At 45.6% G+C, this 22,432-nt stretch overlaps 1 protein-coding gene across 1 annotated transcript in view; it reads left to right on the forward strand.

The window, feature by feature from the left end:
* Positions 1-9,042: 9,042 nt before the first annotated feature.
* LGI4 (leucine rich repeat LGI family member 4) overlaps positions 9,043-22,432 on the forward strand; it is a 176,063-nt gene continuing 162,673 nt past the window's right edge. The window contains 1 exon segment of the mRNA XM_030212961.1: positions 9,043-9,190. The gene's annotated coding sequence lies outside the window, so the exon portion shown is untranslated.

Here is a 22,432-nt window from a genome sequence, read left to right on the forward strand (position 1 = left end):
ATGCATATGTACGATGTGTCATTTCCAGATGTCTAAACACAATGTTGTGGGTAACATTGCAGCGATATTTGGATTTACAAATCACTATTTTGCAATGTGAGCTTTTTATTATGACTTCCCTTTCTTGCTTTCACCCTGTGCCCTCCATTCTCAAATGCAAGTTATTACCTACGGCATATCGTTATTTCTTTCCCATGATGCTTTATTGAAAGTTATAAAACCAAAACATAAGTGTTCAGAACAAATAACTTTATTAATAAAACATGTTAAAAAAAACTTGAAATAAGTGATCGTTTGATATATGTAATAACTTCTTTCTGCATGCAATATTTAACAGTAGCTAGACGAAATGCATTGATAAGCAGGCAAAGAGTGCATTCCAAGATTCTGGATTCTGCTGTTCTACTGCACCTTTGAAATAGGAAAAAAAATTGGAATGAGCATGTAACTGTTGTTGGGGGAGGGGGGAAGCAACACAAATAGAACTCCTACATTTTACATATACTTGTTTACATAAGTACATAAGTAATGCCATACTGGGAAAAGACCAGTATGGCATTACTTAGGGAGTAGAAACCCAAGAGAGACTTATGTGTTAGGCGGTGAGAGTCTCATAGGTACTGAGGGGGAGAGGGATCTTGGGGTGATAGTATCCGAGGATCTGAAGGCGACGAAACAGTGTGACAAGGCAGTGGCTGTAGCGAGAAGGTTGCTAGGCTGTATAGAGAGAGGTGTGATCAGCAGAAGAAAGGAAGTGTTGATGCCCCTGTACAAGTCGTTGGTCAGGCCCCACCTGGAGTATTGTGTTCAGTTTTGGAGGCCATACCTTGCGAAGGATGTTAAAAAAATGGAAGCGGTGCAAAGAAAAGCTACGAGAATGGTATGGGATTTGCGTTCCAAGACGTATGAGGAGAGACTTGCTGACCTGAACATGTATACCCTGGAGGAAAGGAGGAACAGACGTTCAAATATTTGAAAGGTATTAATCCGCAAACAAATCTTTTCCGGAGATGGGAAGGCGGTAGAATGAGAGGACATGAAATGAGGTTGAAGGGGGGCAGCCTCAGGAAAGATGTCAGGAAGTATTTTTTCACAGAGAGGGTGGTGGATGCTTGGAATGCCCTCCCGCGGGAGGTGGTGGAGATGAAAACGGTAACGGAATTCAAACATGCGTGGGATATGCATAAAGGAATCCTGTGCAGAAGGAATGGATCCTCAGAAGCCTAGCCGAAATTGGGTGGCGGAGCAGGTGGGGGGAAGAGGGGTTGGTGATTGGGAGGCGAGGATAGTGCAGACTTATATGGTCTGTGCCAAAGCCGGTGATGGGAGGTGGGACTGGTGGTTGGGAGGCGGGAAGTACTGCTGTGCAGACTTGTACGGTCTGTGCCCTGAATAAGGCAGGTACAAATCAAGGTACAAATCAAGGTAAGGTTTACACATATGTTGTCTTGTTGGGCAGACTGGATGCACCGTGCAGGTCTTTTTCTGCCGTCATCTACTATGTTACTATGACCAAGGGTCCATCGAGCCCAGCATCCTGTTCACGACAGCGGCCAATCCAGGCCAAGGGCACCTGGCAAGCTTCCCAAACGTACACACATTCTATACATGTTATTCCTGGAATTGTGGATTTTTCCCAAGTCCATTTAGTAGCGGTTTATGGACTTGTCCTTTAGGAAACCGTCCAACCCCTTTTTAAACTCTGCTAAGCTAACCGCCTTCACCACTTTCTCCGGCAACGAATTCCAGAGTTTAATTATACATTGGGTGAAGAAAAATTTTCTCCGATTTGTTTTAAATTTACTACACTGTAGTTTCATCGCATGCCCCCTAGTCCTAGTATTTTTGGAAAGGGGCGGGTCCGTGAAGGGGTGGGCCGAACCGTATTTTTAAAAAAAAATGGACGTTTTTGAGCTGGGCATTTGTTTGTTTTAGCGATAATGGAAACTAAAAACGCCCAGCTCAAAAACGTCCTAATCCGAGCCCTTTGGTGGTGGGAGGGGCCACGATTCGTAGTACACTCGCCCCCCTGATATGCCAGGACACCAACTGGGCACCCTACGTCAGTGCGGTGGACTTCAGAAAAAGCTCCCACATGCATAGCTCCCTTACCAAGGGTGCTGAACACCCAACCCCCCTCCCCCCAAACCCACAAATGTACAACACTACCATAGATAGCTCTTAGGGGTGAAGGGGGCACCTACATGTGGGTACAGTGGGTTTTGGAGGCCTCCCATTTACCAGCACAAGTATTACAGGTGGGGGGGATGGGCCTGGGGCCACCTGTCTGAAGTGCACTGCGGTACCCACTAAAAGTGCTCCAGGGACCTGCATACACGCAGGCCTCTAGGACTGGTTGCTGCTATATAACCTTGGCACACCAGTTGACACCTGAACACTAATCTCTACGAAAACGTCCTTTATTGGAATAACCGCCTTTACTCACAGTTAACTGCAGATCAGAGGTTGTGCCCCACTGGCAACTAGTCTCCCTGGTACTGAGATGAGCAGTAGGTCAGAACTGGCAGAATGCTGTACAATGCCCTCATTCAGCCACATTCAAGGGAAGAACTAAGTTGTCTAACGTGGCTAACACAGGAAAGGGAACTAAAACTGGCTTACAAAAATGGCCACTACCGCATGGACTACAACAGGAAACACAACAGGGCACACTCTGACCTAGTAGGCAGGGGGAAAAGCACCATGAGAGAAGAGCCTACCAACTACCAACATTGTGAGACTGTAACACAAGCTAATGAAATCACGGAGCCCAATACCCTACACCCACCACAATGCAATGCTGATGTGACCCTGTACTGCACCCGAGAGCTACATCTGACCCAGGGAAAGGCTATGACAGGATCAAACACATTCTGCTGTCATGGAGGTGGGTACGGCATTTGAGGCTGGCATACAGGCTGGGAAAAAAGTTTTTAAAGTGGGTTTTTTTTTGGTGGGAGGGGGTTAGTGACCACTGGGGGAGTCCGGGGAGGTCATCCCCAATTCCCTCCAGTGGTCATCTGGGCAGTTGGGACACTTTTTTTGGACTTGTTCGTGAAAAAAAGGGTCCAAAAAAAGTGACCCAAAATCACGGTAAAAACGCCTTTTTTTTTTTCGATTATCAGCTAAAGACGCCCATCTCTCCTCGGCTGATAAACATGCCCCAGTTCCGCCTCCACCACACCTCCGACACGCCCCCGTCAACTTTATTCGTTTCCGCGATGGAGTGCAGTTGGAAACGCCCAAATCGGCTTTCGATTATACCGATTTGGGCACCTTTGCGAGACAAACGTCTATCTCCCGATTTAGGTCGCACTATAGGCGTTTTTCTCTTTCGAAAATAAGCTGGCTAGCCTCCTTAATCTTTCTTCATAGGGAAGTCGTCCCAATCACGCTATCATTTTAGTCACCCTTCGCTGCACCATTTCCAATTCTACTATATATTTCTTGAGATGCGTCGACCAGATCAGAGATAACCCTTTCAAATGGAGACAACAAAACAGTGCACAAATATAAAAAAACAAATCAATGCATTCCTCCACATTTAACATGTTATGTAAGCACTAGTGGAAAAAGCACGTTTCTGGCTGAAATTAAACGGGCGCTAGGAATTACCCCCCCCCCCCCCGCCCCAGTTTCACTCTGTGAGTGTGAGTGAGCGAGTGACGCTGACAGCCTAGCCCACCAACAGTATAGGGCTTCAGTGTTTCCCCGCCACACGGTGAGCTTCACAACGTTGCAGGTGAGAATTATTTATACAGATATCTGTCAATGAAACTTACTATCCAATGACTGGCTGCTACACAGCCGGGGTACAGGAGGGTATTCTGTTGTTCTGGCGTCCTGCCCGTGTTCTGGTGTTCTGTTGCTGCAAGGAAACAACAGAAATAAAACTTTATATGTTGCAAACTTTGTACCAAGTTTACAAAGGTGAGAGCCAACCATTAAAATCAGCGGTAGTAATGGGTGAATAAATTTAAAAAAACAAAACATGCATTCCAATAAATATTTGTTAGTATGTCTCGCACCGAAACTTACTATTGAGACACAGGCTGCCACACAGGGGGGGCAAGGGAGGGTGTTATGTTGCTCTGTGGTCCCGGCTGTGGTTTCCAGTGGTCCTGCCTGCAATTTGAAGAAAAAGGAAACAGTGAAATTTACATAGGTCTGCATAGAGGAAAATAAAGTAGAGAGACAGGTCCACGGGGCACTCAATCACGCGAGATACTTACTCAGAAAAGGAGGCCCTTGCGAGCATGGTTCAGCCGGCGGAGCCTGCAAAAAAAAAAATCACAACAGCGGGGGTAACAGAACGCACAGTGTGCCAATGACTAGATAAAATCAGGAATTAACAGAGGGAAATAAAATCATGGTTTTAAAAGAAGAGGCACCAGAGATTACAACGTACCTAGAGGAGGATGAGTAAATGAATAAACACCATGGGTGATGGGAGAAAATGAATGGAGCGTGGGAGCAGAGCCATAGCGAGGGGAGCTGACACCCGGGGCGGGTCGCCGCTGCGCACCCCCCCCCCCCGGGTGCAGCACAGCGCACCCTCCTCCCGCTGGAGCGCACCCCACCCCCCCGGAGCGCATACCTGCAGCGAGGGACGGGCGGGAGGGCCGATCCGCCCCGACTGCACGTTGCTGGGGTGTGTTGGCTCCGCGCTGATTCACTGTTCTCTCTGTCCCGGAACAGGAAGTAACCTGTTCCGGGGCAGAGAGGGCAGTGCACCAGCGCGGAGCCGACACCCCCCAGCGGCGTGCACCCGGGGTGGACCGCCCCCCCCTTCCTACGCCACTGCATGGGAGGTACACCTGTCTCGAAGTCTGCAAGGAGAAAAAAAAACCACAGTAGGCTATAGTACATAAATCTGGAGGATTTAACAAAGAAGTCAGGACACAACTAGCACCTGGAATACTATACTTGCAACTACATCGTCGGTTGTCCGGGGCTGGCATGGCGTCCAGGCTGTAGTAATGTTTAGAAAAATAACACACACATTAGACGAACACTTCATGACAGAGGGGATATAGAATATGTGGCTGTGGAAAACATATAGGGATGGAATACATAATGAAAATATACCATTTGCAGTGCGGGAACTGCAAGCAGAGTCATCCCGCAGTAGAACATGCTGCATCCCCCTGATCTCCTGTCTGAGATCCAGAAACATCTGCTGTTCCTGCTGGGAAGACGCTCTGGTCAGATTGCACAGTTCGCTCAAAAGTGCGTTGTTCTGCTCCAATAAGACGTTTGTTTTATCGGATTGGGCCTTGGTGTTCTCCGCCACATTCTGCGTCTGTGCATATATGGCAGTTGTGGAATGCCGGACACTTTCTGCCACTTTTTCAAGCAGTGTGTTTATACCCTCTTTCCACTTGCCCTGCCTGTCCCACAATTTGCGACGGTCCTGCCATTCCTCCGCCGGGGTCCTACGAGGAGGGTCCATGGGCAAATGAATAGAAGAAGATAGGAGGGTGGAGACATAGTCATCGGGGGTGGTTGAGACACCAACGAGGTCGAGTGTCACAGTTTCATCGTCCTCCCCATCCTCTCCTCCCAGTGTAGGGATCATCAACAGTACACCTAACAAATAGAAAGGCAAGAACTGTAACACGGAAAATGTAAGATACACTAACAACGCTGATGTCAAATCGTTCTACAAGACACGATAACACGTCTGTACTCACGTGCTTCCTCTCCCTCATGTTGTGTCGCACATGGTGTTGCAGCCCCTGCTGACCATGAAGAACAGCCCGGAACTGGAGGTTGTGTGGCACATGGTGTTGCTGAGAGGTGATATGATAGAGGTATGTAAATAATGCTAGAGGTGACCTTGTAGATTATAAGCGTCGACGCTTAAAAAAAAAACCATGCGAACAACGGTCCAACAAAAGCTAGGACACAATAGATCCCGAGATACAATACTTACGTGGAACAGCATCACTGCTACACCAGGAAGGGGAAGAGGTGGGCTGGCTTGTACTTTGCAGAGCATCGCTGGTAGTACAGGAAGGGGCAGATGGGGGCTGGCTTCTCATCCAGGCTGTAATACATGGCAAAGAACACACGCATGGAAATCTGGATGCTGTGCTGGAAGGTCTTTCACATTTTGACAATAGTCATGTTCTTATGTCCCTTCCAGCACCCCACTGCAAATCACAGTACTCACCACCTTCTGTGTCCTCAGATAATCTTGAATCTTCCAGATGTTCACCTACAAAACGATGTAGATTCAAAACCGTCATCACCGAGAGTTCATACCCACACACACCCCAACGTCTGCGCAACGCTAAAAAACTCACCTTCCATACCATCAATGGGATTCTCCGACGTGTCGTCCCCAGTAGATAGTCCGACCACCTGCTCACGACCAAGGGTGGCCACCACAGCCTCCTCCAGGGGAGTCAGCTGCACGGCACATGGAGGGCCACCCCCTGTACCCTTTCCATGTTTCCACTTGTTCCGCACCTTGGCTTTCACCATACCCCTGAAGTCCTGCCAACGGTGCTTACACTGCTCTACAGTGTGCTTCCGCACACCAAGAGCATTCACCTCGTCCACAATCCTCCTCCATATCCTGCTCTTCTGTCCACCTGTCAGCCTGGACTTTTTAAAAAGTTGTCCAAATTCGTCACATACACCCCGAATCAACACTTCTAGCTCTTCCTCCGCAAATTTCGGAGCGCGCTTATGCTTGCCATTGACATGAGGGCCCTCAACTGTCTCCTCATCCTCCGCACGCCACGACACATTATCCTGCATTGCTTCCTGAGAAAAACAAAGTGAAGGAGATGTTAACACCATAGAAAATAAAATGTAGACATGAACTGGGAAATGCCAGCAAACTCACATTCTACCACATTCTACCCCATTCATAAGCTCATTGGAACGTCCTACCTACCTATGGGCACTCTCTATGAGAACGAAGAAATGGTGGAACAATGCACAACACACCTTGAAAAGAATAAAATGTAGATGTTAACAAACGAACAAATGGCAGCAAATCACAATTTAGCCCATTCATAAGCTCGTGGGAGGCTCTTACTTACCTATAAACGATTTTTATGAAAACAAAAAGGATGAAACCATGTGGCACACACCACACACCTTAAAAAAGGAAAAAAGAAGTTATTAACGGGAAATGCAGCAAAATCACGATTTACAACTACGCTCATGGCAATGTCTTACTCACCTGTGAACACCTTGTTTAAAAAAAGCAACGTGGCACACAGGAAGGAAAATAGCGAGAAGAAAAACGAAGTAATACTCGCCAGTAGCCCTATGATCGCAAAAACAAACTGCAGCGACGCGATTCTTACACGCTGTGGACGCACGCTGTGGACGCACGTCTATGACGTCAGGGGCGCACATTAGCTACGTCGGTACCGTGTGCTTTCCGAATTTGCATCTGCGCATGCGTTTTCTGCTCCGCTATGAGACTTTCATGCATCCGACTTTTGAATACCGAAACTGACTTTTCTGATGGGGTTTCTTGGTGCATTCTTCGTTTTTTACAAATCGGTAAGTCCTTTAACGTTTTTCATTCCTTTACGTTTGGTTGATGCATCTGCCTCTAGATGTCTAAAGCACTGTACAGGATCCTGCCTCTCTCTTTCTAGCATGGCTTCTTGCAATCCTGTAGGGTAGCAACCTACTGTTGAAAATGCATATTATTTTTATATTAATTAACAGAAGAGGAAGTATCTTATATGTGCTTACTTCTGAAATAATGCCCACCATGCAGTGGATGCAGGTTTTGTTAAAGATTAAGGCACAAGGCAACTCTTCTAAGTGCCTGTCCACTGTGACCTCACCCTTTTGAGAGGCCAACACTGCTTTCACTTATTTTGGAATAAAATCTTTCCCTCTGACATTTAAAATCCATAGCTCTCCCTCCCCCACCCAGGCAGAAGTACTGTGGGCTGCCTAGCAACCCTCAGAACAGGCCAGCTTTGTAACTGAGGAATGCCAAGCACAGTATTCTAGCACCAGCAGGGAGCAGCGACAAGCATCTGCTGGTTTGTTCCTTTTCTCAGATTGTTTATTAGAATTTTTGGACGTGGGTGAACTGATTTGGTGTCTGTAGAAGATGTCATACCAATGGTGAAGGCTGAAGTTCTCTGTCAGCCCTGTGTACCAGAGGGTGCAGGCAAAACCACAGGTCAGGCGGTCTATAAAGTCATCCATCATTCTGCTGAAGGTTAGAAAAGGAATCTTAAAACTATGACTGTTGATTACATGAACCTCTAATCCGAGCTGTTGTAACATCTCTTCTATCCTTTATCTATACACATGTGACATTATTTGTATTCTGCTGGAGATTATCTACCTCAGTCTAAAACGAAATATATGTCTAGGGTATCAGTCTACAGCATCTTTCTCTAACTATATAATCGTTCTACCATCTTCATTTATCCAATCCTGTCTCTGCCCCTTTTAGTAATGCTTTTAGCTCCTAGCCACAATTGCTCTCCCCTTGTCCTTTCCTTCTCACCCATTACTTCCCTCACCCGTAACTGTCTTGTCTGTCTGTATTATTTAGATTGTAAGCTCTTTTGAGCAGGGACTGTCTCTTTGTATCAGGTGTTCAGCGCTGCGTGCGTCTGGTAGCGCTATACAAATGCTAATAATAATAATAATAATATCTGCCTCAATAGCTGGCCTTACGACTGTACTCTCTGTATCTACCCAACCGTTTACAACACTGTTTAGTACTATTATATCAAAACTGGGTTGGTATTTATTGTGTCTATCCGTTTACCGTATGTCTGCTACAAAATCAACTCTACAGAATCTGTCTATCTGAACTTGAAGTATCTTTGTAGGTATAACATTATAGGTTCCAGCTATTAGCTTACTTTTGCTATTACTGCTTCTCCGTGGCCAGGGCTAAGATTTTCTTTCAGATTCTGTCTCTTTAAAAGGATAAAAGGGCTGAGGAGCAGGGATTGGGCTTGCAGTGTGTTTCTTCCCGACTGGGGGGAGGGGAGAAGAAGAGAGGGAGAGTAGGAGGCAGCAGGTTACTCTAGCTCCGAGATGAGACCGCGGCAGAGAACTACAGGATATTTTGGATTGTTTAGCTCGTTTTTCCAAATGAGGTGTGAAGATCTCAGGTGAAAGAAGAACACTAGCAGGAAAGAACAAAAGCGGCGAGTGTCGCTGCTGCCTCTGCCAAGGTTCCATGGTAGGTGCATGTGAGCTGAAGCGTTATAAATAGCTGTGATTTATAACAATCCTGAAAGCCAAGCACTGCGCACTGCCTCCCTGACATGATACACGTGCATGGAAAAGAGGAATGGGATGGGAAATCAGTAAAAGTAGGAAAGGACCGTAGTAAGATTTTCTAGTCACCTACAAAGTTATTTCTCAGGCTTCAAGGAAATTTAGATGTTTTAGTTGTTGAACTGTGACAGGATCTGTGGTGGTGTCTGCATTTATATGTTCCAGAATTGATGTGATGAGAAAGGTTATTATATTCTGCTATCCTCATTATCAGTCAGAGTTTATATAAAGTGACTCACTGCAGGGGACCTGGGTGGGCTTCTCCATGCTGCCTTCAGCAGGGGGATGACAGATACATAAGTAATGCCACACTGGGAAAAGACCAAGGGTCCATCGAGCCCAGCATCCTGTCCACGACAGAGGCCAATCCAGGCCAAGGGCACCTGTGTGCAATATTTATTTATTTATTAGGCTTTATTTGCCGCCTTTTTGAAGAAATTCACTCAAGGCAGTGTACAGTAAGAATAAATCAAACATGAGCAATAGACAAATACAGCAGTAAAAATATTCAAAAACAATACTACTTACAATGTCAACACAATACGTAATTGCCAATATGCTTATTTGTGAGCTTCCTGTCTAAACAGGTTGGGTTAGGAGGGGGGAGGGGGGATTTAGGTTATGAGGATGCAAGGGGTTGGATGTTGTGAATGGACATGCATGATTGGTGAGGTGGACTATGTGTGATTGGATGATAGGGGTAAAATGAAAACTCAATACAGAAGGATTAGGGGCTCCTTATTACAATGGACAACATATTGCACAAGTTTATGTATGGGTTTACTTAATTATTGCAGCTGTAACATAGTAACATAGTAGATGACGGCAGAAAAAGACCTGCATGGTCCATCCAGTCTGCCCAACAAGATAAACTCATGTGTGCTACTTTTTGTGTATACCCTACCTTGATTTGTACCTGTCCTCTTCAGGGCACAGACCGTATAAGTCTGCCCAGCATTATCCCTGCCTCCAAACCACCAGTCCCGCCTCCCACCACCAGCGCTGGCACAGACCGTAAAGTCTGCCCAGCACTATCCCCGCCTCCCAACCACCAGCCCCACCTCCCACCACCAGCTCTGCCACCCAATCTCGTCTAAGCTCCCGAGAATCCATTCTGCTATCCAATCTCAGTTAAGCTCCTGAGGATCCATTCCTTCTGTATTCCTTCTGCTTGTATTTTTTTTTTTACTACTTATTTCTGGGATAAGCAGCATAAAATGTATTGAACTTTTTCGGGATTTTCTTTGCCAGGTATTTGTGACCTGAATTGGCCACTGTTGGAAACAGGATGCTGGGCTTGATGGGGACCTTTGGTCTGTCCCAGTGTGGCAATACTTATGTACTAAATACTGTTCACTTTTGTTATTATATCTTTTTAAAAAAATTCACACATATGGTGAAATTAGGCCTTACCTGCTCATTTTCTTTCCTCTAGATCCTCCAGACCGTTCAAGACGCTTGGGCCAACCCCCCTCTGCTACCCTCCCCTCCCCCCCTCTTACCGGGGTCCCGGCAGCAGCAGTAAAGAGCCTCGCGAATCTGCTGCTTTCCCTTCTCTTCGCTCTCAGCTCTGATTCTGGTCCCGCCCTTGCGGAAACAGGAAATGAGGGCGGGACCAGAGTCAGAGCTGAGAGCGAGGAGAAGGGAAGGCAACAGACTCACGAGGCTCTTTACTGCTGCTGCCGGGACCCCGGTAAGAGGGGGGGAGGGTAGCAGAGGGGGGTTGGCGATTTTGGAGGGGGGCGACGTGCATGTAGGGGGATGGGCAGGGCCAGTGTCGGGGAGGGGAGGGCCGCGGGTGGAGGCATCGCAAGGACGTGTCTGTGAGACAGAGGAGGGGGGACTGGAACTCGGGGGAGGGACAGAGGGCAGGAGAGAGAGGGAGGGAGGGAGAGAGAGAGAGAGGGAGGGAGAGAGAGAGAGAGGGAGGGCCTGGAAATCGAAAGGGAAGAAAGGGGGGCCGTGGGACTTGGAGGGGATAGAGGGAGAGAGCGAGGGAGGGAGAGAGGGACAACCTTGCTAGCGCCCGTTTCATTTCATACCGAAACAGGCCTTTTTTTTACTAGTGTTCACTATTAGGCTACTATTCTGTGAAAGAAAGTAAGTGCCTACCATTCCTTTGTAGAAGAGGTTCCTACACATCCCTTATTTTAGAAGTGTCCCATGTGTAAACAGTATCATATACATGTTTGGACTATAATACAAGTATAAAAGCTAATTTATTATGGGGGGCATTTATATGTGGTGATACTCACTACTTTTTAATTGGCAGAAGTCATGAAATGGTCAAGGCGAGGGTGGTTTGGCTGTCCTAACACATTGATGTGAATTCCTCCTCAGTGTGGAAAAATAAAAACAGCATTTACAACTACTCCTCAAGAAGACACACATAAAAGCCTGCTTGCATCCTATTCCCCTAAACTCTCCCCCTCCCAAAGTAACAGATCCCCCATGTGATCTGTTCCCCCTCTTCCTACTGGACTCCACAGCAATAAGAACACTGCTGAGAGTGCTCCTTCACAAGACCCAGATACCCCCCTCCACTGCTCCCCATAGCCAGCCTTCCTGGTGCCTAGTGGGAACAGGAGTGATCCATTGCCCCATGTAAGCTGCATTGAGCCTGCCATGAGTGGGAAAGCGCAGGGTACAAATGTAACTAAAATAAATAAATAAATGTCCGCTCACTCCTGTTCCTTGAGCTTCAGGTTCCAAAACGGCCACTGCAATGCCTAACAGTGATCTTCTGGCATTATCACTAAGGGTCAGGCTGGCCTAATAGTGATAACAGAGGCAACTGTGCTAATCTCTCTGATATTAAAAAATATTAGAAAATGCAAAACTTTAGAGTTTTGTAGCTTTACTCCTTAATTGGTTCCCCTTAAAGGTTCAGTTTTGTAAGATCCAGTAACTATTCATATGTATAAGAGACAGCACTAACACATGTATTGCAGAACTGATGCTCACATGTACAGGTATCAGCACTTAAAACTTCAAACTCCTGAGAGATACCGCTCTTTCTTTGAGTGTTTTCTTTTATAAAGAGGCTGTTCCTGCTGGAAGTGTTGTAGATTTCATGTGTTTTTACCACAGTGTTAGAGGTATTTTGAAAAAGAATCCGTGTTCAGTGAACCTTTTATAAAATACCTTACAAATGTTGAATGAACAGACTTGGATTCCCCTTTTTCTATCTTAATGCATATGCAAAATCAAGTTTCAGGGCTAAGTAAGAAGAAGAATGGTCTGTGTGATGGCCCTTTACAAGGGCCACTGTCAAAATGACTGCAATGTGGTCAGCAGGGCTGGCGCTCCCCATCCCAAGCCCTAGAAGGATTTGTGCAGGAAACGTTCCTCCTATGATGGGACAGTAATCAGTATAGAGAAGTTTTTTTAAAAATTATATCTGAGATTTTTCATGGCTTTCCTTCTGTGTATAGAAGAGAGAGAGAGAGAGAGCTATTGTGCAAAAGTTTGGAATAAGCAATCAGTGCTGTTTTGAGGGGCAGAGGATTAGCCACTTGGCTAGAGCCTGTATGAGGGGGAACTACCACCCCAAGTGTGTTTTGGTGCTTTCGGTATGTGATTTTTTTTATATATAACTGTAGATAATATGGCTAGAACATCATATATGAGGGCAGTTCTACAACCTTGGCACCACAATGGGGTGAACGTAGCACCAATTGTATATTAGCACTTAGGTGGGCCTAAGCCGTATGTAGAACACTAATGCAAAGCCGCATTTGCACACCAAAATGCAGGCAAACCCACCTACAACAGATCAATGCTGGGTGAAGTTAGCACATCTGAGTGCCCTGTGCAACCCGCACAACTGATAACTATTCTTTAAATTGTACATATGCTTGGCGACACACTCATGGCCCCGCCCCTGCTCCGCCCAAATGTATGTCCCTTCGCAGTACATGCTAAGCGAGTCTGATGTGTAATTTTTAGAATAGTACCTAGCTTCTTATGTGTAAATGCCAATTATTGATATCTCTGATGTGCATAGGTGATAGCCTAATAGTAGGCGCCAAGTTATAGAATAAGGGAATATGTTGTTTTGGTGTCTATTCATCTTTCAAATACAATATAGTAAATTTGCTAAGGATATAAAACGAATTGAAGCGGTTGCAAAGAAAAGTTACAAAAATGGTATGGATTTGCGTTACAAGATGTATGAGGAGAAACTTGCTGACCTGAAATGTATACCCTGGAGGAAAGGAGAAACAGGGGTGATATGATACAGACATTCAAATATTTGAAAGGTATTAATCCGCAAACAAACCTTTCCGTAGATGGGAAGGCAGTAGAACTAGAGGACATGAAATGAGATTGAAGTGGGGCAAACTCAAGAAAAATGTCAGGAAGTATTTTTTCACAGAGAGAGTGGTGGATACTTCAAATGCCCTCCCGCGGGAGGTGGTGGAGATGAATGCGGTAACATAATTCAAAATGCGTGGTTATAAACATAAAGGAATCCTGTTCAGAAGGAATGGATCCTCAGAAACATAGCCGAGATGGGTGGCAGAGCTGGTGGTGGGAGGAGGGGCTAGTGCTGGGCAGACTTCTATGGTCTGTGCCCTGAAAATGGCAGATACAAATCAAGGTCAGGTATATCACATAAAGTAGCACATATGAGTTTATCTTGTTGGGCAGAATGGATAGACCGTACAGGTCTTTCTCTGCCATCATCTACTATGTTTACCACGTTACTATGTAAATTGAATATTTTCCACTGCTAAGCAAATAGTAAAGTATGTAGACTCAGGTTCTGTAGGTCATTCCTAGAATGTCAAATGTGAGACAATATGGCATTCTTCAAAGGACATCCCTTGCTGACCGCAAGCTTACCTCACTTCAGCTACTCAGGCAATGGAATGGCACACAGGGCATAGAAAATGCCTGAAATTTGGATTCAGGATATGAACAATAAGAAGAAAACTGTAGATAAAAGAGCCACAGAGGACTCTGCAGAGTCCAGTGGGCAAAGAAGCACTCAAATAGGCTTGTGAGAAAAAGAAACTTGGCAGTGACATAAGCATCTTCTGCCTCTTTGGAGACTAGGCTCACACTAGTGGCATATCCACAATGGGGCTTGAGAGGGCTGCTATCCAGTCTTTTGCATTGAGGTGTCACATGTATAATTATCTCCCAGTTGTGTGAACAGTTATATATGTGTGCCCGATGCAAAGAGCTCTAGCTGCAGAGAACGGGTCCATTCTCTTGAGGTTAGAAGTAGCAGACTTGGTGGAGCTCTGAGGGAGACAGAGAGGTACATAGAGGAGACCCTACAGGATGTTGTAAAGAAGTCTCACCTCCGTCTGGGATGCCCCTATGCTACCTTGGAGGAGGAAGGTCTCCTAGATAAGAGAGCATCACCCTGGTGAGTACTCCTGTAGCCAGGACCTGCCCACCAGGGATGTACTATCCTTCTCGCACCGAGGATATGTCTCCAAGTGCTGCCCAAGAGGGAAGGGTAAGGACAGCTGTGGTAGTTGGTGAGTCGATCATTAGGCATATAGATAGCTGGGTGGCTGGTGCCATGAGGATGCCTGGTCACTTGCTTACCCGGTGCGAATGATGGCGGACCTCACGCATCACCTAGATAGGATTTAGGTACTGTGGGGAGGAGCCGGCTTGTCTTGGTACATGTGGGTACCAATGACACAGGAAAATGTGGGAGAGAGGTTCTGGAAACCAAATTTAGGCTCTTAGGTAGAAAGCTCAAATCCAGAACCTCTAGGGTAGCATTTTCTGAAGTACTACCTGTTCCACACGCAGGGCCCGAGAGACAGGCAGAGCTCCGGAGTCTCAATGCGTGGATGAGATGGTGCAGGGAGGAGGGTTTTAGATTTGTTAGCAAATGGGCAACATTCTGGGGAAGGGGGAGCCTATTCCAAAAGGAAGGGCTCCACCTTAACCAGGTTGGGACCAGGCTGCTGGCATCGGCATTTTAAAAGGAGATAAAGCAGCTTTTAAACTAGAAACTGGGGGAAAGCCGACAGTTGCTCAAAAGCGCATGGTTCGGGATAAGGTATCTATCAAAAATATCACCAAAACAGGGAAGATAGGGTATCCCGATAGTGACATTGCAAAAGAGACTGTAGTAGAAATGAGATTGAAGGGGGGCAGACTCAAGAAAAATGTCAGGAAATATTTTTTCACGGAGAGAGTAGTGGATGCTTGGAATGCCCTCCCGCGGGAGGTGGTGGAAATGAAAACGGTAACGGAATTCAAACATGCGTGGGATAAGCATAAAGGAATCCTGTGCCGAAGGAATGGATCCTCAGGAGCTTAGTCAGGATCGGGAGGCGGGGCTGGTGGTTGGGAGGCGGGGATAGGGCTGGGCAGACTTATACGGTCTGTGCCAGAGCCGGTGGTGGGAAGCGGGACTGGTGGTTGGGAGGCGGGGATAGTGCCAGAGCCGGTGGTGGGAAGCGGGACTGGTGGTTGGGAGGTGGGGATAGTGCTGGACAGACTTGTACGGTCTGTGCCAGAGCCGGGGTTGGGAGGCAGGGCTGGGGTGGTGAGGATAGTGCTGGGCAGACTTATACGGTCTGTGCCAGAGCCGGTGGTTGGGAGGTGGGGCTGGTGGTTGGGAGGCGGGGATAGTGCAGGGCAGACTTATACGGTCTGTGCCCTGAAGAGCATAGGTACAAATCAAAATAGGGTATACACAAAAAGCAGCAAATATGAGTTATCTTGTTTGGCAGACTGGATGGACCATGCAGGTCTTTTTCTGCCGTCATCTACTATGTTACTATGTTAGATCAGGTGTCCTTAAATAAAAATAAAAATCAGACAAAAAATTGCAAATTAATACTATCAAGTACTGAACATGATGTAAATAGGAACAACAGACACAGTTTGAAATGTCTATATGTAAATGCCAGAAGCCTAAATGAAAAATTAGATATAATAGGCATCTCTGAGACCTGGTGGAAGGAAGATAACCAGTGGGACACTGTCATACCGGGGTACAAATTATATCGTAGTGATAGGGTGGATCGAATTGGTGGAGGGTTAGCATTGAATGATAAAGAGGGCCTTGAATCAAACAGATTGAAAATTCTGCAGGAGACAAAACACATCTTGGAATCCCTATGGATTGAAATTCCATGTGTAAAGGGTAAAAGGATAGTACTACCATCCGCCTGGCCAGGATGAACAGACGGATATAGAAATGTTAAAGGAAATTAGGGATGCAAACAAACTGGGCAACACAATAATAATGGGTGATTTCAATTACCCCGATATTGACTAGGTAAATGTAACATCAGGGCACGCTAGGGAGGTAAAATTCCTTGATGAAATCAAGGACTGCTTTATGGAGCAGCTGGTACAGGAGCCGTCGAGAGAAGGAAAAATTCTAGACCTAGTCCATAGTGGAGCGCATTATCTGGTGCAGGAGGTAATGGTGCTGGGGCCACTTAATAACAGTGATCATAATATGATCAGATTTGATATTAGCTTTGAAGTAAATATACACGGAAAATCCAATACGTTAGCGCTTTAACTTTAAAAAAGGAAACTATGATAAATTGAGAAGAACGGTGAAAAAAGAGGAGCGGCCTGCGGAGGGTCAAAAATTTACATCAGGCGTGGATGTGTTCTAGAAACACCATGCTGGATGCCCAGTCCAGCAAAATGGAAGAAAGAGCCAACTGAAATAATAAGAAACAGCATAAGGAATGGCAAGTTAATGCAAGCGCTGATAAGGAAGGCTAAGAGGGACTTTGCAAAAAAGATTGCGTTGGAGGCAAAAACACATAGTAAAACATTTTTTTTAGGTGTATTAAAACACAAGAAGCCAGCAAAAGAATGGTTGGACCGCTAGACTTACCGATGGGGTAAAAGGGCCGATCAGGGAAGACAAAGCCATAGCAGAGAGATTAAATTAATTCATTACTTCGGTCTTTACCGAGGAACTTTTGGGAGAGATACCGGTGCCAGAAATGGTATTCAAAGCTGACGAGTCGGAGAAACTGAATGAAATCTATATTAACCTGGAGGACGTAATGGCACAGGTCAATAAATTGAGCAGTAGCAAATCTCCGGGACAGGATGGTATTCATCCCAGAGTACTGATAGAACTGAAAAATACCTATTCATACCCATTCAACAAATCAAGATGACTTTTATTCTCTGTAATAATTGTGGAGCTTTAGTTTCAAGGCCAATCATCTGGAAACTTAAGGCTTGTCCTATCTGTAATCAGCTCGCTAGTTTAAAACAAGAGCTCAGTAAATTAAAGCAGGAATTAGATGCACTTAAAGCAACTTCTAAGACCGCACAAAATCAAACCAAATTCACACCACTGCCTCAAAGGATAAAACCTCCTAAGAATAGATGGTTCACAGTAGGCTTAGGCAGACTTTGTCATGTGACACAGAGGCATACACCCTCACAAGTGTTACCCCTACAGAATTCTTTTGCTCCATTAGAGTTCTGTGAGGTTCCTAAAAATAGAACTGAGCCAGAAGAAACAGCAAAAGAAATTAAGGTGGAACAAAAAGATATGGAGGGACCCAAAGACAGAAAACACACCAAAATATCAAATGTTGAAACACATACCAGGAAATGTAAATGGAAAGTGATGACCACAAATGCTCACAGTCTTGGCAACAAAGTTCATGACCTTCAAGCCCTGATGTTGGAGGCAGACTTGGACGTTGTTGCAATCACAGAGACATGGCTCAATGGTTCCCATGAATGGGATGCAAACATACCAGGCTATAATCTATTTAGGAAGGATAGAGAGGGTCGTAAAGGTGGAGGAGTAGCTCTATATGTGAGAAATGATATCACAGCAACCGAAATGACAGGGACCTGGGGTAAGGAAGAAGCGATATGGATCACCTTAAAAAGAGATGATAGAACCTCTGTCCACGTGGGTGTTGTCTACAGACCTTCAACACAATTGGAAGAATTAGATAAAGACCTGATCGCAGATATTCAAAAGTTGGGAAAGAAGAGAGAGGTGCTGTTGCTGGGAGATTTCAATCTGCCGGATGTAGATTGGAAGGTTCCGTCTGCGGAATCGGAAAGAAGTAGAGAGATTGTGGATGCTTTCCAAAGTGCTCTGCTCAGACAAATGGTCATGGAACCCACGAGGGAGGGAGCGACGCTGGATCTGGTGCTCACAAATGCGGATAGCGTGTCAAATGTCCGAGTGGGTGCCCACCTGGGCGGCAGTGACCATCAAACGGTTTGGTTTGATATGACGGCTGAAGAGGAGGGTTGCCACTCAAAACTCAAAGTCCTGGATTTCAAGCGTGTTGACTTTAGTAAAATGGGGGAATACCTAAGGAGGGAGCTGATGGGCTGGGAGGACGTACGAGAAGTGGAAGGACAGTGGTCCAGGCTGAAAGAAGCTATAAATAGGGCCACAAACCTTTATGTAAGGAAAGTAAATAAAAGCAAGAGAAAAAGGAAACCGCTATGGTTCTCCAAGCAAGTGGCTGAGAAAATAAAGGCTAAAGAGTTCGCATTCCAGAAATACAAAAAAACTCAAGACGAGGAACACGGGGAGGAATACCGGAGGAAACTGAAAGAAGCCAAGAGAGAGGTACGTCTGGCAAAAGCGCAAGCGGAAGAACAAATGGCTAGAAAGGTAAGGAGGGGTGACAAAAATTTCTTCAGGTATGTTAGTGAAAGGAGAATGACTAAAAAGGGAATTGTGAGACTAAAAGATACTGCAAACCGCTATGTAGATAATGATGAAGAAAAGGCAAGTTTGCTAAATAGATACTTTTGTTCTGTTTTTACTGAAGAAAATCCGGGAGAAGGACCACGATGGACTGGCAAAAGTTCATTTGAGAATGGAGTGGATATAGCACCGTTCACGGAAGAGAGTGTGTATCAACAACTAGAAAAACTAAAGGTGGACAAAGCCATGGGACCGGATGGAATCCACCCCAGGATATTGAGGGAGCTCAGAGAGGTTCTGGCGGGTCCTCTTAAAGATTTGTTTAATAAATCCTTAGAAATGGGAGAGGTTCCGAGGGATTGGAGAACGGCGGAGGTGGTCCCTCTTCACAAAAGTGGTGATAGGGAAGAAGCTGGAAACTACAGGCTGGTAAGCCTCACTTCGATTATTGGAAAAGTAATGGAAGCGATGCTGAAGGAAAGGATAGTGAATTTCCTGGAAGAAAATGAGTTGCAAGATCCGAGACAACATGGTTTTACCAAAGGGAAATCGTGCCAAACAAATCTCATTGAATTCTTTGATTGGGTGACCGGAGAATTGAACCGTGGATGTGCTATAGACGTAATCTACTTAGATTTCAGCAAGGCTTTTGACACGGTTCCCCACAGGAGGCTCTTAAATAAACTGGATGGGCTGAAGATAGGACCCAAAGTGGTGAACTGGATTAGGAACTGGTTGACGGACAGGCGCCAGAGGGTGGTGGTGAATGGAGTTCGCTCGGAGGAGGGAAAGGTGAGTAGTGGAGTGCCTCAGGGATCGGTGCTGGGGCCGATTCTGTTCAATATATTTGTGAGTGACATTGCCGAAGGGTTGGAAGGTAAAGTTTGCCTATTTGCGGATGATACTAAGATTTGTAACGCAGTGGACACCCCGGAGGGAGTGGAAAGCATGAAAAAGGATCTGAAAAAGCTAGAAGAATGGTCTAAGGTTTGGCAATTAAAATTCAATGCGAAGAAATGCAAAGTGAGCACTTAGGGAGTAGAAATCCAAGAGAGGCGTATGGTGTTAGGCGGTGAGAGTCTGCTAGGTACGGATGGGGAGAGGGATCTTGGGGTGACGTATCTGAGGATCTGAAGGCGATGAAACAGTGTGACAAGGCGGTGGCCGTAGCTAGAAGGTTACTAGGCTGTATAGAGAGAGGTGTGACCAGCAGAAGAAAAGAGGTGTTGATGCCCCTGTACAAGTCGTTGGTGAGGCCCCACCTGGAGTATTGTGTTCAGTTTTGGAGGCCGTATCTTGCTAAGGATGTAAAAAGAATTGAAGCGGTGCAAAGAAAAGCTACGAGGATGGTATGGGATTTGCATTACAAGACGTATGAGGAGAGACTTGCGGACCTGAACATGTATACCATGGAGGAAAGGAGGAACAGGGGTGATATGATACAGACGTTCAAATATTTGAAAGGTATTAATCCGCAAACGAACCTTTTCCGGAGATGGGAAGGCAGTATAGAACGAGAGAGGGCATGAAATGAGATTGAAGGGGGGCAGACTCAAGAAGAATGTCAGGAAGTATTTTTTCACGGAGAGGGTGGTGGATGCTTGGAATGCCCTCCCACGGGAGGTGGTGGAGATGAAACGGTAACGGAATTCAAACATGCGTGGGATAAACATAAAGGAATCCTGTGCAGAAGAAAGGGATCCTCAGGAGCTTAGCCTAGAATGGTGGCAGAGCTGGTGGTTGGGAGGCGGGGCTAGTGTGGCAGACTATTACGGTCTGTGCCGGGGCTGGTGGTTGGGCCGGTGGGGATAGTGCTGGGCAGACCTTATACGGTCTGTGCCAGAGCTGGTGGTTGGGATGGCGGGGATAGGGCTGGCCAGACTTATACGGTCTGTGCACTGAAGAGGACAGTACAAATAAAAAAAGTAGCACATATGAATTTATCTTCTTGGGCAGACTGGATGGACCGTGCAGGTCTTTTTCTGCTGTCATCTACTATGTTACTATGTTAGTAATATGTAACTTATCCTTAAAATCGAGCGTGGTACCGGAAGATTGGAGGGTGGCCAATGTAATGCTGATTTTTTAAAAAGGTTCCAGAGGAGATCTGGGAAATTATAGACCTGTGAGTCTGGCGTCGGTGCCAGGCAAAATGGTAGAGGCTATTATTAAGAACAAAATTACAGAGCATATCAAAAGCATGGATTAATGAGACAAGCCAAACATGGATTTAGTGAAGGGAAATCTTGCCTCACCCAATCTATTACATTTCTTTGAAGGGGTGAACAAACATGTGGATAAGGTGAGCTGGTTGATATGGGTATCTGGATTTTCAGAAGGCGTTTGACAAAGTACCTCACGAAAGATTCCAGAGGAAATTGGAGAGTCATGGGATAGGAGGTAGTGTTCTATTATGGATTAAAAACTGGTTAAAAGATAGAAAACAGAGAGTAGGGTTAAATGGTCAGTATTCTCAATGGAGAAGGATAGTTAGTGGGGTTCCCCAGGGGTCTGTGCTGGGACCGCTGCTCTTTAACATTTTTATAAATGACCTAGAGATGGGAGTAACTAGTGAGGTAATTAAATTTGCTGACAACACAAAGTTATTCAAAGGCATTGAATCGCGGGAGAACTGTGAAAATTTACAAGAGGATCTTATGAGACTGGGAGACGGCGTCTAAATGGCAGATGACGTTTAATGTGAACAAGTGCAAAGTGATGGATGTAGGAAAGAGGAACCTGGAATATAGCTACGTCATGCAAGGTTCCACGTTAGGAGTCAGCGACCAAGAAAGGGATCTAGTTGTTCTTGTTGATGATACATTGAATCCTTCTGCTCAGTGTGCTGCTGCAGCTAAGAAAGCAAATAGAACGTTAGGTATTATTAGGAAAGGAATGGAAAACAAAAATGAGGATGTTATAATGCCTTTCTATCGCTCCATGGTGCGACCGCACCTCGAATATTGTGTTCAATTCTGGTCGCCGCATCTCAAAAAAGATATAGTGGAATTAGAAAAGGTGCAGAGAAGGGCGACAAAAATGATAAAGGGGATGGGGCCGGCGTTTGCTTTTGATCATCTGCCTGTGAGTGTGTGACAGAATAGGGAGAGAAGTAGCTGATTGGTAGGCAAGAGACCCCAGATCTATGCAGCAGCAGCAGTGAGAACATGTGGATGTATTTATTACTCAGTGTAAACAAATGTGGACACACCCTCCCTCCCCAATCCTGCTCATACTGACCTGTCCCCAGTCATTTACTATTTTTTTAAGTCTTAATATTTTTATTGATTTTTGTTACAAGAAAAACACTAGTGTCAACAGTCATAATATAATCGATTTAACATTGAAAGTACAGAAAGTTGTTAAGTTTATAGAGAATGAAGATTACTGCCAGGATGTATTCTGACTTACCCATTAACTCTGAAGAACCTTGGTGTGTGGCTCTCTATGGAGATGAAGGGCTACCTTCATGACTGACACACTAGGGAGCCTTTTTAC

The sequence above is a fragment of the Microcaecilia unicolor genome, chromosome 8 (assembly GCF_901765095.1).
Source record: "Microcaecilia unicolor chromosome 8, aMicUni1.1, whole genome shotgun sequence".
NCBI classification, from domain to species: Eukaryota; Metazoa; Chordata; class Amphibia; order Gymnophiona; family Siphonopidae; genus Microcaecilia; species Microcaecilia unicolor.